Source organism: Scyliorhinus torazame, chromosome 8 (genome assembly GCF_047496885.1).
Source record: "Scyliorhinus torazame isolate Kashiwa2021f chromosome 8, sScyTor2.1, whole genome shotgun sequence".
Taxonomy (NCBI): Eukaryota; Metazoa; Chordata; class Chondrichthyes; order Carcharhiniformes; family Scyliorhinidae; genus Scyliorhinus; species Scyliorhinus torazame.
Window position 1 is genome coordinate 194,624,392 of NC_092714.1, and position 17,591 is coordinate 194,641,982.

The following is a 17,591-nucleotide window of genomic DNA, read 5'->3' on the forward strand; positions in this document are numbered from 1 at the left end:
CAAGAGATGCACACAGCAATCCTAGATGCGATCGGCTATAACAGAGGAGACCCCGTAGAAGGCCTAAACAAGTGTAGACAAAAGAAGACTGAGCACCCCACAGCGTTTGCTGGACGCTTGTGGATACATTTTACAGCGGTATTCGGAGAATTAGACCGTGCCCATTTGTCCGCAGATAATGTGGCCAAATGTACTCGAATCCTAGTCTCTCATGCGAGAGGCAGGACAGAGAGCTTGCGTAAATTACGACCCCTCAGACGAGGCCCACAACGAGAAATGGGTTTTGAAGAGATTGTCCCACCCTTGGGAACAATCCGTCCAAGGCAAAACCGCATTTGCAAAACCCGAGGAAGAGCAGGCAGACATGAATCCAGTAAAAGCGCACCAGAACCCCACATGGATAAATGAGGGCAGGAAATGCCCACCACAGCCAAAACCCCAGGAATGCTACAACTGTGAACAATTAGGACACTTTGCACGGGAGTGCAACGTGCCCCAAAAGCAGCAGTGAAACCAACACACAGGCACCCTAAATAATAGGACAAAGCCAATCCATAGCGTTAGCGCCCGTTCAGAGAACATAGACATGAACGGCACCGACTGACGGTGTTCGGGCTCCCCAACTTGGGTCCGCGACACCCTTTGGGTCAAGTCCCAAAGAACGGTCGTAGCAGGCAAAGTATGGGAGCACCCCATAGAATGACTTTGGAACACAGGAGGGTCCCGCACCACACTCAATTCCTCCACAATGTTTCAGCGAGACACGTGGCCCACAACAGACACCATCACACTCAGCGGCTTTACAGGTCATTTACAACAAGGACACATCACAGCCCCTGTAGCGATACAAATAGGGAACATTACAACTAAACACCCCGTAGTTTTGGTCGATCTACCCCAGACAGCTGAACACATCCTAGGAATCGATTTTATGAGCTCCCACAACCTCTCTTTTGATCCAGTTAATAAATGTGTATGGAGAATGGCAAAGGCAGCATGAGCCCCCACCACACTCTCAGTTGGAGACTATGAAAACAGGATTAGCTCAGTAGGAGACTTCTGGTTCGACCCTCGAGCCATTAGTCAGGACAAACAGGTTAGGGAAGTCCTGCAGCAACACAAAGCAGCATTTGCACAGCACAAGCACGACTGTGGCAAAATAGCTGGCTTGGTAAACATTACAGATCCCGACCCCAGACCCCAAAAGCAGTATGGTTTTCCCCAAGAGGCAGAGGGAGAAATCTCAAAGGTAATAGAGAGTTTGTTTGATCAAGGCGTACTCAGGTCAGTAGCCTCCACAAACAACGCACCAATTTGGCCAGTCAGGAAACTCGATGGATCATGGCGACTGACCATTGATTACCGGGAACTGAACAAACTAACCCCAGTAGCAGCCCCCACCGTAGCCACGAGTCCTGAGACCATGCTCAAACAGGGACTTTAGTCAAAAAATGTTTCAGTTTTGGACATTAGCAACGGCTTTTGGTCTATTCCATTGGATAAAGCATGCCAGTACAAATTCGCCTTTACATTCCAGGGACGTGGATGTGCCTTCCACAAGTCCCCCTCCATTTTCCACTGACAGCTGGCAAAATTTTCCTGCCCCGATTGTCTGGTCCAATATGTAGATGACTTGCTACTACAGACAGACACAAAGGGAGAGCACATTTAGCTTCTCGCCGAACTCCTAGCACTCCTAACAGAAATTGGATGTAAAGTCAACCCCAAGAAGGCCCAGATTTTGCAGGAAAATTTGATTTACTTGGGTACAGTAATCACACATGGTAAACGCGAGATCGAGCAAAAGAGAATTGACTCTATCCTGAAATTGCCCCTTCCCCACAATGTCTCAGCCCTCTGGTCATTTTTAGGACTGGTTGGCTACTGCTGAAACCATATTGATGGTTTTACCACAAAAGCAGCGCCCCTATCCAAACTTCTCAAGAAGCAGGCACATTGAGAATGGCTTCCACAGAACAGGGATGCCGTGGATGCTTTAAAAAGAGCCCTCAGCACAGGTCCCAGAGCCACTTTCCCCGTAAGCAATGGAAGTTGCAAGCACCGACCGAACCCTTTCGGCCGTACTCCTCCAGGAACGCCATGACCAATTACGCCCCGTGGCATACGCGTCACGCGTGTTAGATCCTGTCGAGCAAGGATTTTCTGCCTGCAAAAGGCAGTTTTTTGTGCAGTACAGTACTTTGCCTATATTACGGGACTCAACCCCATCACCATTCTCACTGAACACACCCCAACACAGCTATTATTAGATGGTCGACTTAAAGATGGCACAGTCAGCCAAATCCGCGCAGCCCGTTGGACCCTTCTTTTCCAAGGACGGGACATTACAGTTAAAAGAACCAAGACCCACACTTTCCTCGCCGATAACTTGCAATATGCAGATACCCCACATGAGTGTGAGATCATCACCACAAAACAGAACACAGGCCCATTTATATCCAAGTCAGTTCACAGGAAAACAGGTAGTACACCCCAGAAACCCCAGCCCACCGACACGCGCGCATCACTGAAAATGTATGCGGATGGCTCCTCCACAGTTTTGAACGGAAAGAGAATTACCGGTTGCGGCATTTATGTAGAGGACGCGCAGGGACGTGCCCTTGAAGAGATTTCACTAAAGTTGCCAGGACATCTAGGCTCGCAGGCAGCAGAACTGGTAGCCATAGCTTACATTGTAGACCACCCTGACTCATTTCCGACCCCGGCAGACATATGTTCGGACAGCTTATATGTCTGTAATAGCTTAACGGCATTCCTACCCCTGTGGGAAACTAGAAAATCCCTACCCTCAGCCCCATTACTCCGACATATCCTAGAGACAGTCAAAAATAGGAAATATGGCATAATTAAGGTTCACAGTCATCACCGTTCTCCCCTCCCCCCGGTAACGTTAAAGCAGACGCCCTAGCGAAGGCAGGTTCCAGGCATGGTTACTTTTGGACCTCCCCGAGAGTACCCCAGTGCACGCGGTTCAGGTCTCACAGACCAACATTCAGGATCTAGCAAATGCACAGAAGGAAGATGAAAAACTCAGGGAAGTTTTAAAAGGAACCTTCCCAGCCCCGTATGACAAGTGTAAAAACACAATCACCACACAGACGGTGTGATTTTAAAAGAAGGCATTTATGTAGTTCCCAGCCAGGACAGGAACCAGATTATTTGTCAGTTCCATGACAATCATGGACACCAAGGCATTGAACCCACCCTAGCCCACCTCAGACCACTCTGCTGGTGGCCTGATTTAAAAGCCGATGGTACTCACTACATTGAAAATTACTTGATCTGTGCCCAGAACAATCCGGACAGATATGCAAGAAAGGCTCAGCTTAGTCACATCCTCCCCGTTAATGGCCCCGGGACGAATTTGCAGGTAGACTACATAGGACCCCTACCCCCCTGCAGAAATGGTTATAAGTATGTGTTGGTTGTCAACGACACCTTCACAAAATGGGTGGAAGCTTTTCCATCGAGAACAAATACGGCCAAGACAACAGGTAAAATACCAACACAGCACATCTTTACAAGATGGGGCCTCCCACGCAGTATAGAGTCCAATCAAGGCTCCCATTTTACAGGACGAGTAATGAAATATGTCCTCACAATTTTGAGAATCAGGCAAAAGTTTCATATAGCCTACCACCCCCAGTCAAGCGGCATTGTCGAGAGGATGAATAGGACTTTAAAAGCCATTCTCAGGGAAATGGTACAACAGAACAGCACCTGGGATTCAGTTCATAATTTGCTTTAATGTTCTTAAGAAACAAGGTATCCACGTCCACAAGATACACCCCCCTCACCCTCATGACCGGACGCCCCATGAAAGGGCCAGAGTATTTATTAGGACTGGATTTGGCCAGCCCCGCAATCACCGCCCTCAAGCATGAAAATGCTGTACAGCACTTAATTGAGAACATAAAGGCAGCCCAACTCACAGCAGCTGTGAGACTTGGGACCAGGAAGAAACAAAGCAAGGCTTGTTTCGACAAAAAGGTGCACACCACCGAGTTTGTAGTAGGGCAGCAAGTGATGCTTTCTCTATACAACCCCAGTTCATTCCTTTCCCCCAAATCTTCCGGGAAGTACTCCATTTCAGACAAAGTCAGCCCCTCCGTATACAAAATCACATATGCCAATGGCAAGTCTGCGTGGTTTCACATAAACCAGCTTAAGGCTCGCAGAACAACCATTCAGACCACATCTTGCTCACAGCAGCAGACGAGCACGCCCCGCCCATAGATGACGTATACCTACCCTCCCCCAGCCAGTCCAGCCTCAGACACATCTTCAACTCCACACCCAGAGGCACAACTCCGCCTCTCCCTTCCTTCAACAAGCAGCGGCAGTGATAGCGACAGCAATGACGACAGCTACAGCACATGTTATAATTATACCCCTGCACTAGGCCCCATTCCCAGCAAATCCGAGCAGGATTCCAGTGACCTACACGATCCAGTGTTCAGACCCTCTCCCTCACCAATATCCTATCTCATTTATCCAGTGTGAAGACCCCTCACTCACCAATCCCCATCCTATTTATCCAGTGTGCAGACCCGTCACTTATCAATCTCCTATCCTATTTATCCAGTGTGCAGACCCTCTCACTCACTAATCCCCATCCTATTTATCCAGTGCGCAGACCCACTCACTCACCAATCCCCATCCTATTTATCCAGTGTGCAGACCCTCACTCACCAACCCCCATCCTATTTATCCAGTGCGCAGATCCACTCACTCACCAATCCCCATCCTATTTATCCAGTGTGCAGACCCTCTGACTCACCAATCCCCTATCCTATTTATCCAGTGTGCAGACCTGTCACTCACCAATCTCCTATCCTATTTATCCAGTGTGCAGACCCTCTCACTCACCAATCTCCTATCCTATTTATCCAGTGTGCAGACCCTCTCACTCACCAATCCCCTATCCTATTTATCCAGTGTGCAGACCCTCTCACTCACCCATCCCCATCCTATTTATCCAGTGTGCAGACCCCTCACTCACCAATCCCCATCCTATTTATCCAGTGTGCAGACCCCTCACTCACCAATCCCCATCCTATTTATCCAGTGTGCAGGCCTACTCACTCACTAATCTCCTATCCTATTTATCCAGTGTGCAGACCCTCTCACTCACCAATCCCCATCCTATTTATCCAGTGTGCAGACCCCTCACTCACCAATCCCCATCCTATTTATCCAGTGTGCAGGCCCACTCACTCACTAATCTCCTATCCTATTTATCCAGTGTGCAGACCCTCTCACTCACCAATCCCCATCCTATTTATCCAGTGTGCAGACCCTCTCACGCACCAATCTACAATCCTATTTTTCCATTGTGCAGACCCCTCACTCACCAATCAACACTATTTATCCAGTGTCCAGAATCCTCACTCACCAATCCCCTATCCTATTTATCCAGTGTGCAGACCCCATACTCACCAATAACCTATCCTATTTATCCAGTGTGCAGACCCTCTCACTCACCAATCTCCTATCCTATTTATCCAGTGTGCAGACCCCTCACTCACCAATCCCCATTCTATTTATCCAGTGTGCAGACCATCTCACTCACCAATCTCCTATCCTATTTATCCAGTGTGCAGACCCCTCACTCACCAATCTCCAATCCTATTTATCCAGTGTGCAGACCCTCTCACTCACCAATCCCCATCCTATTTATCCAGTGTGCAGACCCCTCACTCACCATTCCCCATCCTATTTATCCAGTGTGCAGACCCCTCACTCACCAATCCCCATCCTATTTATCCAGTGTGCAGACCCTCTCACTCACCAATCTCCTATCCTATTTATCCAGTGTGCAGACCCTCTCACTCAACCATCCCCATCCTATTTATCCAGTGTGCAGAGCCCTCACTCACCAATCCCCATCCTATTTATCCAGTGTGCAGACCCGTCACTCACCAATCTCCGATCCTATTTATCCAGTGTGCAGACCATCTCACTCACCAATCCCCATCCTATTTATCCAGTGTGCAGACCCCTCACTCACCAATCCCCATCCTATTTATCCAGTGTGCAGACCCGTCACTCACCAATCTCCTATCCTATTTATCCAGTGTGCAGACCCTCTCACTCACCAATCTCCTATCCTATTTATCCAGTGTGCAGACCCTCTCACTCACCAATCCACATCCTATTTATCCAGTGTGCAGACCCTCTCACGCACCAATCTCCTATCCTATTTATCCAGTGTGCAGACCCTCTGACTCACCAATCCCCTATCCTATTTATCCAGTGTGCAGACCTGTCACTCACCAATCTCCTATCCTATTTATCCAGTGTGCAGACCCTCTCACTCACCAATCTCCTATCCTATTTATCCAGTGTGCAGACCCTCTCACTCACCAATCCCCTATCCTATTTATCCAGTGTGCAGACCCTCTCACTCACCCATCCCCATCCTATTTATCCAGTGTGCAGACCCCTCACTCACCAATCCCCATCCTATTTATCCAGTGTGCAGACCCCTCACTCACCAATCCCCATCCTATTTATCCAGTGTGCAGGCCTACTCACTCACTAATCTCCTATCCTATTTATCCAGTGTGCAGACCCTCTCACTCACCAATCCCCATCCTATTTATCCAGTGTGCAGACCCCTCACTCACCAATCCCCATCCTATTTATCCAGTGTGCAGGCCCACTCACTCACTAATCTCCTATCCTATTTATCCAGTGTGCAGACCCTCTCACTCACCAATCCCCATCCTATTTATCCAGTGTGCAGACCCTCTCACGCACCAATCTACAATCCTATTTTTCCATTGTGCAGACCCCTCACTCACCAATCAACACTATTTATCCAGTGTCCAGAATCCTCACTCACCAATCCCCTATCCTATTTATCCAGTGTGCAGACCCCATACTCACCAATAACCTATCCTATTTATCCAGTGTGCAGACCCTCTCACTCACCAATCTCCTATCCTATTTATCCAGTGTGCAGACCCCTCACTCACCAATCCCCATTCTATTTATCCAGTGTGCAGACCATCTCACTCACCAATCTCCTATCCTATTTATCCAGTGTGCAGACCCCTCACTCACCAATCTCCAATCCTATTTATCCAGTGTGCAGACCCTCTCACTCACCAATCCCCATCCTATTTATCCAGTGTGCAGACCCCTCACTCACCATTCCCCATCCTATTTATCCAGTGTGCAGACCCCTCACTCACCAATCCCCATCCTATTTATCCAGTGTGCAGACCCTCTCACTCACCAATCTCCTATCCTATTTATCCAGTGTGCAGACCCTCTCACTCAACCATCCCCATCCTATTTATCCAGTGTGCAGAGCCCTCACTCACCAATCCCCATCCTATTTATCCAGTGTGCAGACCCGTCACTCACCAATCTCCGATCCTATTTATCCAGTGTGCAGACCATCTCACTCACCAATCCCCATCCTATTTATCCAGTGTGCAGACCCCTCACTCACCAATCCCCATCCTATTTATCCAGTGTGCAGACCCGTCACTCACCAATCTCCTATCCTATTTATCCAGTGTGCAGACCCTCTCACTCACCAATCTCCTATCCTATTTATCCAGTGTGCAGACCCTCTCACTCACCAATCCACATCCTATTTATCCAGTGTGCAGACCCTCTCACGCACCAATCTCCTATCCTATTTATCCAGTGTGCAGACCCTCTCACTCACCAATCCCCATCCTATTTATCCAGTGTGCAGACCTCTCACTCACCAATCCCCATCCTATTTATCCAGTGTGCAGACCCTCTCACTCACCAATCCCCATCCTGTTTATCCAGTGTGCAGACCCCTCACTCAACAATCCCCATCCTATTTATCCAGTGTGCAGACCCCTCACTCAACAATCTCCTATCCTATTTATCCAGTGTGCAGACCCCTCACTCAACAATCCCCATCCTATTTATCCAGTGTCCAGAATCCTCACTCACCAATCCCCTATCCTATTTATCCAGTGTGCAGACCCCATACTCACCAATAACCTATCCTATTTATCCAGTGTGCAGACCCGTCACTCACCAATAACCTATCCTATTTATCCAGTGTGCAGACCCCTCACTCACCAATCCCCATCCTATTTGTCCAGAGTGCAGACCCTCTCACTCACCAATCCCCATCCTATTTATCCAGTGTGCAGACCCCTCACTCACCAATCCCCATCCTATTTATCCAGAGTGCAGACCCTCTCACTCACCAATCCCCTATCCTATTTATCCAGTGTGCAGACCCCTCACTCACCAATCTCCTATCCTATTTATCCAGTGTGCAGACCCTCTCACTCACCAATCCCCTATCCTATTTATCCAGTGTGCAGACCCGCTCACTCACCAATCCCCTATCCTATTTATGCAGTGTGCAGACCCTCACTCACCAATCCCCATCCTATTTATCCAGTGTGCAGACCCGTCACTCACCAATCTCCTATCCTATTTATCCAGTGTGCAGACCCCTCACTCACCAATCTCCTATCCTATTTATCCAGTGTGCAGACCCTCTCACTCACCAATCTCCTATCCTATTTATCCAGTGTGCAGACCCCTCACTCACCAATCTCCTATCCTATTTATCCAGTGTGCAGACTCTCTCACTCACCAATCCCCATCCTATTTATCCAGTGTGCAGACCCCTCACTCACCAATCCCCATCCTATTTATCCAGTGTGCAGACCCACTCACTCACCAATCCCCATCCTATTTATCCAGTGTGCAGACCCCTCACTCACCAATCCCCATCCTATTTATCCAGTGTGCAGACCCCTCACTCACCAATCCCCATCCAATTTATCCAGTGTGCAGACCCCTCACTCACCAATCTCCTATCCTATTTATCCAGTGTGCAGACCCCTCACTCACCAATCCCCATCCTATTTATCCAGTGTGCAGACCCCTCACTCACCAATCTCCTATCCTATTTATCCAGTGTGCAGACCCCTCACTCACCAATCCACATCCTATTTATCCAGTGTGCAGACCCTCTCACGCACCAATCTCCTATCCTATTTATCCAGTGTGCAGACCCTCTGACTCACCAATCCCCTATCCTATTTATCCAGTGTGCAGACCTGTCACTCACCAATCTCCTATCCTATTTATCCAGTGTGCAGACCCTCTCACTCACCAATCTCCTATCCTATTTATCCAGTGTGCAGACCCTCTCACTCACCAATCCCCTATCCTATTTATCCAGTGTGCAGACCCTCTCACTCACCCATCCCCATCCTATTTATCCAGTGTGCAGACCCCTCACTCACCAATCCCCATCCTATTTATCCAGTGTGCAGACCCCTCACTCACCAATCCCCATCCTATTTATCCAGTGTGCAGGCCTACTCACTCACTAATCTCCTATCCTATTTATCCAGTGTGCAGACCCTCTCACTCACCAATCCCCATCCTATTTATCCAGTGTGCAGACCCCTCACTCACCAATCCCCATCCTATTTATCCAGTGTGCAGGCCCACTCACTCACTAATCTCCTATCCTATTTATCCAGTGTGCAGACCCTCTCACTCACCAATCCCCATCCTATTTATCCAGTGTGCAGACCCTCTCACGCACCAATCTACAATCCTATTTTTCCATTGTGCAGACCCCTCACTCACCAATCAACACTATTTATCCAGTGTCCAGAATCCTCACTCACCAATCCCCTATCCTATTTATCCAGTGTGCAGACCCCATACTCACCAATAACCTATCCTATTTATCCAGTGTGCAGACCCTCTCACTCACCAATCTCCTATCCTATTTATCCAGTGTGCAGACCCCTCACTCACCAATCCCCATTCTATTTATCCAGTGTGCAGACCATCTCACTCACCAATCTCCTATCCTATTTATCCAGTGTGCAGACCCCTCACTCACCAATCTCCAATCCTATTTATCCAGTGTGCAGACCCTCTCACTCACCAATCCCCATCCTATTTATCCAGTGTGCAGACCCCTCACTCACCATTCCCCATCCTATTTATCCAGTGTGCAGACCCCTCACTCACCAATCCCCATCCTATTTATCCAGTGTGCAGACCCTCTCACTCACCAATCTCCTATCCTATTTATCCAGTGTGCAGACCCTCTCACTCAACCATCCCCATCCTATTTATCCAGTGTGCAGAGCCCTCACTCACCAATCCCCATCCTATTTATCCAGTGTGCAGACCCGTCACTCACCAATCTCCGATCCTATTTATCCAGTGTGCAGACCATCTCACTCACCAATCCCCATCCTATTTATCCAGTGTGCAGACCCCTCACTCACCAATCCCCATCCTATTTATCCAGTGTGCAGACCCGTCACTCACCAATCTCCTATCCTATTTATCCAGTGTGCAGACCCTCTCACTCACCAATCTCCTATCCTATTTATCCAGTGTGCAGACCCTCTCACTCACCAATCCACATCCTATTTATCCAGTGTGCAGACCCTCTCACGCACCAATCTCCTATCCTATTTATCCAGTGTGCAGACCCTCTCACTCACCAATCCCCATCCTATTTATCCAGTGTGCAGACCTCTCACTCACCAATCCCCATCCTATTTATCCAGTGTGCAGACCCTCTCACTCACCAATCCCCATCCTGTTTATCCAGTGTGCAGACCCCTCACTCAACAATCCCCATCCTATTTATCCAGTGTGCAGACCCCTCACTCAACAATCTCCTATCCTATTTATCCAGTGTGCAGACCCCTCACTCAACAATCCCCATCCTATTTATCCAGTGTCCAGAATCCTCACTCACCAATCCCCTATCCTATTTATCCAGTGTGCAGACCCCATACTCACCAATAACCTATCCTATTTATCCAGTGTGCAGACCCGTCACTCACCAATAACCTATCCTATTTATCCAGTGTGCAGACCCCTCACTCACCAATCCCCATCCTATTTGTCCAGAGTGCAGACCCTCTCACTCACCAATCCCCATCCTATTTATCCAGTGTGCAGACCCCTCACTCACCAATCCCCATCCTATTTATCCAGAGTGCAGACCCTCTCACTCACCAATCCCCTATCCTATTTATCCAGTGTGCAGACCCCTCACTCACCAATCTCCTATCCTATTTATCCAGTGTGCAGACCCTCTCACTCACCAATCCCCTATCCTATTTATCCAGTGTGCAGACCCGCTCACTCACCAATCCCCTATCCTATTTATGCAGTGTGCAGACCCTCACTCACCAATCCCCATCCTATTTATCCAGTGTGCAGACCCGTCACTCACCAATCTCCTATCCTATTTATCCAGTGTGCAGACCCCTCACTCACCAATCTCCTATCCTATTTATCCAGTGTGCAGACCCTCTCACTCACCAATCTCCTATCCTATTTATCCAGTGTGCAGACCCCTCACTCACCAATCTCCTATCCTATTTATCCAGTGTGCAGACTCTCTCACTCACCAATCCCCATCCTATTTATCCAGTGTGCAGACCCCTCACTCACCAATCCCCATCCTATTTATCCAGTGTGCAGACCCACTCACTCACCAATCCCCATCCTATTTATCCAGTGTGCAGACCCCTCACTCACCAATCCCCATCCTATTTATCCAGTGTGCAGACCCCTCACTCACCAATCCCCATCCAATTTATCCAGTGTGCAGACCCCTCACTCACCAATCTCCTATCCTATTTATCCAGTGTGCAGACCCTCTCACTCACCAATCCCCATCCTATTTATCCAGTGTGCAGACCCACTCACTCACCAATCCCCATCCTATTTATCCAGTGTGCAGACCCCTCACTCACCAATCCCCATCCTATTTATCCAGTGTGCAGACCCCTCACTCACCAATCTCCTATCCTATTTATCCAGTGTGCAGACCCCTCACTCACCAATCTCCTATCCTATTTATCCAGTGTGCAGACCCCTTACTCACCAATCTCCTATCCTATTTATCCAGTGTGCAGACCCTCTCACTCACCAATCCCCATCCTATTTATCCAGTGTGCAGACCCTCTCACGCACCAATCCCCATCCTATTTATCCAGTGTGCAGACCCTCTCACTAACCAGTCTCCTATCCTATTTATCCAGTGTGCAGACCCCTCACTCACCAATCCCCATCCTATTTATCCAGTGTGCAGACCTCTCACTCACCAATCCCCATCCTATTTATCCAGTGTGCAGACCCTCTCACTCACCAATCCCCATCCTATTTATCCAGTGTGCAGACTTCTCACTCACCAATCCCCATCCTATTTATCCAGTGTGCAGACCCCTCACTCACCACTCTCCTATCCTATTTATCCAGTGTGCAGACCCTCTCACTCACCAATCCCCATCCTATTTATCCAGTGTGCAGACCCCTCACTCACCAATCCACATCCTATTTATCCAGTGTGCAGACCCTCTCACGCACCAATCTCCTATCCTATTTATCCAGTGTGCAGACCCTCTCACTCACCAATCCCCATCCTATTTATCCAGTGTGCAGACCCTCTCACGCACCAATCTCCTATCCTATTTATCCAGTGTGCAGACCCTCTCACTCACTAATCTCCTATCCTATTTATCCAGTGTGCAGACCCTCTCACGCACCAATCTCCTATCCTATTTATCCAGTGTGCAGATCCTCTCACTCACCAATCCCCATCCTATTTATCCAGTGTGCAGACCCTCTCACTCACCAATCCCCATCCTATTTATCCATTGTGCAGACCCCTCACTCACCAATCCCCATCCTATTTATCCAGTGTGCAGACCCCATACACACCAATAACCTATCCTATTTATCCAGTGTGCAGACCATCTCACTCACCAATCCCCATCCTATTTATCCAGTGTGCAGACCCCTCACTCACCAATCCCCATCCTATTTATCCAGTGTGCAGACCCTCTCACTCACCAATCCCTATCCTATTTATCCAGTGTGCAGACCATCTCACTCACCAATCCCCATCCTATTTATCCAGTGTGCAGACCCCTCACTCACCAATCCCCATCCTATTTATCCAGTGTGCAGACCCTCTCACTCACTAATCTCCTATCCTATTTATCCAGTCTGCAGACCCACTCACTCACCAATCCCCATCCTATTTATCCAGTGTGCAGACCCCTCACTCACCAATCCCCATCCTATTTATCCAGTGTGCAGACCCGTCACTCACCAATCTCCTATCCTATTTATCCAGTGTGCAGAACCCTCACTCACCAATCCCCATCCTATTTATCCAGTGTGCAGACCCTCTCACTCACCAATCCCTATCCTATTTATCCAGTGTGCAGACCCTCTCACTCACCAATCCCCTATCCTATTTATCCAGTGTGCAGACCCCTCACTCACCAATCCCCATCCTATTTATCCAGTGTGCAGACCCTCTCACTCACTAATCTCCTCTCCTATTTATCCAGTGTGCAGACCATCTCACTCACCAATCCCCATCCTATTTATCCAGTGAGCAGACCCTCTCACTCACCAATCCCCATCCTATTTATCCAGTGTGCAGACCCTCTCACTCACCAATCCCCTATCCTATTTATCCAGTGTGCAGACCCCTCACTCACCAATCCCCATCCTATTTATCCAGTGTGCAGACCCTCTCACTCACTAATCTCCTATCCTATTTATCCAGTGTGCAGACCCTCTCACTCACCAATCCCCATCCTATTTATCCAGTGTGCAGACCCCTCACTCACCAATCCCCATCCTATTTATCCAGTGTGCAGACCCTCTCACTCACTAATCTCCTATCCTATTTATCCAGTGTGCAGACCCTCTCACTCACCAATCCCCATCCTATTTATCCAGTGTGCAGACCCCTCACTCACCAATCCCCATCCTATTTATCCAGTGTGCAGACCCTCTCACTCACTAATCTCCTATCCTATTTATCCAGTGTGCAGACCCTCTGACTCACCAATCCCCTATCCTATTTATCCAGTGTGCAGACCTGTCACTCACCAATCTCCTATCCTATTTATCCAGTGTGCAGACCCTCTCACTCACCAATCTCCTATCCTATTTATCCAGTGTGCAGACCCTCTCACTCACCAATCCCCTATCCTATTTATCCAGTGTGCAGACCCTCTCACTCACCCATCCCCATCCTATTTATCCAGTGTGCAGACCCCTCACTCACCAATCCCCATCCTATTTATCCAGTGTGCAGACCCCTCACTCACCAATCCCCATCCTATTTATCCAGTGTGCAGGCCTACTCACTCACTAATCTCCTATCCTATTTATCCAGTGTGCAGACCCTCTCACTCACCAATCCCCATCCTATTTATCCAGTGTGCAGACCCCTCACTCACCAATCCCCATCCTATTTATCCAGTGTGCAGGCCCACTCACTCACTAATCTCCTATCCTATTTATCCAGTGTGCAGACCCTCTCACTCACCAATCCCCATCCTATTTATCCAGTGTGCAGACCCTCTCACGCACCAATCTACAATCCTATTTTTCCATTGTGCAGACCCCTCACTCACCAATCAACACTATTTATCCAGTGTCCAGAATCCTCACTCACCAATCCCCTATCCTATTTATCCAGTGTGCAGACCCCATACTCACCAATAACCTATCCTATTTATCCAGTGTGCAGACCCTCTCACTCACCAATCTCCTATCCTATTTATCCAGTGTGCAGACCCCTCACTCACCAATCCCCATTCTATTTATCCAGTGTGCAGACCATCTCACTCACCAATCTCCTATCCTATTTATCCAGTGTGCAGACCCCTCACTCACCAATCTCCAATCCTATTTATCCAGTGTGCAGACCCTCTCACTCACCAATCCCCATCCTATTTATCCAGTGTGCAGACCCCTCACTCACCATTCCCCATCCTATTTATCCAGTGTGCAGACCCCTCACTCACCAATCCCCATCCTATTTATCCAGTGTGCAGACCCTCTCACTCACCAATCTCCTATCCTATTTATCCAGTGTGCAGACCCTCTCACTCAACCATCCCCATCCTATTTATCCAGTGTGCAGAGCCCTCACTCACCAATCCCCATCCTATTTATCCAGTGTGCAGACCCGTCACTCACCAATCTCCGATCCTATTTATCCAGTGTGCAGACCATCTCACTCACCAATCCCCATCCTATTTATCCAGTGTGCAGACCCCTCACTCACCAATCCCCATCCTATTTATCCAGTGTGCAGACCCGTCACTCACCAATCTCCTATCCTATTTATCCAGTGTGCAGACCCTCTCACTCACCAATCTCCTATCCTATTTATCCAGTGTGCAGACCCTCTCACTCACCAATCCACATCCTATTTATCCAGTGTGCAGACCCTCTCACGCACCAATCTCCTATCCTATTTATCCAGTGTGCAGACCCTCTCACTCACCAATCCCCATCCTATTTATCCAGTGTGCAGACCTCTCACTCACCAATCCCCATCCTATTTATCCAGTGTGCAGACCCTCTCACTCACCAATCCCCATCCTGTTTATCCAGTGTGCAGACCCCTCACTCAACAATCCCCATCCTATTTATCCAGTGTGCAGACCCCTCACTCAACAATCTCCTATCCTATTTATCCAGTGTGCAGACCCCTCACTCAACAATCCCCATCCTATTTATCCAGTGTCCAGAATCCTCACTCACCAATCCCCTATCCTATTTATCCAGTGTGCAGACCCCATACTCACCAATAACCTATCCTATTTATCCAGTGTGCAGACCCGTCACTCACCAATAACCTATCCTATTTATCCAGTGTGCAGACCCCTCACTCACCAATCCCCATCCTATTTGTCCAGAGTGCAGACCCTCTCACTCACCAATCCCCATCCTATTTATCCAGTGTGCAGACCCCTCACTCACCAATCCCCATCCTATTTATCCAGAGTGCAGACCCTCTCACTCACCAATCCCCTATCCTATTTATCCAGTGTGCAGACCCCTCACTCACCAATCTCCTATCCTATTTATCCAGTGTGCAGACCCTCTCACTCACCAATCCCCTATCCTATTTATCCAGTGTGCAGACCCGCTCACTCACCAATCCCCTATCCTATTTATGCAGTGTGCAGACCCTCACTCACCAATCCCCATCCTATTTATCCAGTGTGCAGACCCGTCACTCACCAATCTCCTATCCTATTTATCCAGTGTGCAGACCCCTCACTCACCAATCTCCTATCCTATTTATCCAGTGTGCAGACCCTCTCACTCACCAATCTCCTATCCTATTTATCCAGTGTGCAGACCCCTCACTCACCAATCTCCTATCCTATTTATCCAGTGTGCAGACTCTCTCACTCACCAATCCCCATCCTATTTATCCAGTGTGCAGACCCCTCACTCACCAATCCCCATCCTATTTATCCAGTGTGCAGACCCACTCACTCACCAATCCCCATCCTATTTATCCAGTGTGCAGACCCCTCACTCACCAATCCCCATCCTATTTATCCAGTGTGCAGACCCCTCACTCACCAATCCCCATCCAATTTATCCAGTGTGCAGACCCCTCACTCACCAATCTCCTATCCTATTTATCCAGTGTGCAGACCCTCTCACTCACCAATCCCCATCCTATTTATCCAGTGTGCAGACCCACTCACTCACCAATCCCCATCCTATTTATCCAGTGTGCAGACCCCTCACTCACCAATCCCCATCCTATTTATCCAGTGTGCAGACCCCTCACTCACCAATCTCCTATCCTATTTATCCAGTGTGCAGACCCCTCACTCACCAATCTCCTATCCTATTTATCCAGTGTGCAGACCCCTTACTCACCAATCTCCTATCCTATTTATCCAGTGTGCAGACCCTCTCACTCACCAATCCCCATCCTATTTATCCAGTGTGCAGACCCTCTCACGCACCAATCCCCATCCTATTTATCCAGTGTGCAGACCCTCTCACTAACCAGTCTCCTATCCTATTTATCCAGTGTGCAGACCCCTCACTCACCAATCCCCATCCTATTTATCCAGTGTGCAGACCTCTCACTCACCAATCCCCATCCTATTTATCCAGTGTGCAGACCCTCTCACTCACCAATCCCCATCCTATTTATCCAGTGTGCAGACTTCTCACTCACCAATCCCCATCCTATTTATCCAGTGTGCAGACCCCTCACTCACCACTCTCCTATCCTATTTATCCAGTGTGCAGACCCTCTCACTCACCAATCCCCATCCTATTTATCCAGTGTGCAGACCCCTCACTCACCAATCCACATCCTATTTATCCAGTGTGCAGACCCTCTCACGCACCAATCTCCTATCCTATTTATCCAGTGTGCAGACCCTCTCACTCACCAATCCCCATCCTATTTATCCAGTGTGCAGACCCTCTCACGCACCAATCTCCTATCCTATTTATCCAGTGTGCAGACCCTCTCACTCACTAATCTCCTATCCTATTTATCCAGTGTGCAGACCCTCTCACGCACCAATCTCCTATCCTATTTATCCAGTGTGCAGATCCTCTCACTCACCAATCCCCATCCTATTTATCCAGTGTGCAGACCCTCTCACTCACCAATCCCCATCCTATTTATCCATTGTGCAGACCCCTCACTCACCAATCCCCATCCTATTTATCCAGTGTGCAGACCCCATACTCACCAATAACCT

At 48.6% G+C, this 17,591-nt stretch overlaps 1 protein-coding gene across 4 annotated transcripts in view; it reads right to left on the minus strand.

Moving 5' to 3' along the window:
* Positions 1–17,591, minus strand: part of tti1 (TELO2 interacting protein 1) — an 85,139-nt gene that overhangs the window by 37,332 nt on the left and 30,216 nt on the right. The window contains exon 1 of one of the 4 annotated variants that reach the window (XM_072514657.1): positions 6,165–6,203. The exons of the other annotated variants lie outside the window; for them this stretch is intronic. The gene's annotated coding sequence lies outside the window, so the exon portion shown is untranslated. Of the gene's footprint in view, positions 1–6,164; positions 6,204–17,591 lie in introns of those variants that run through there. 4 annotated transcript variants of the gene reach the window in all.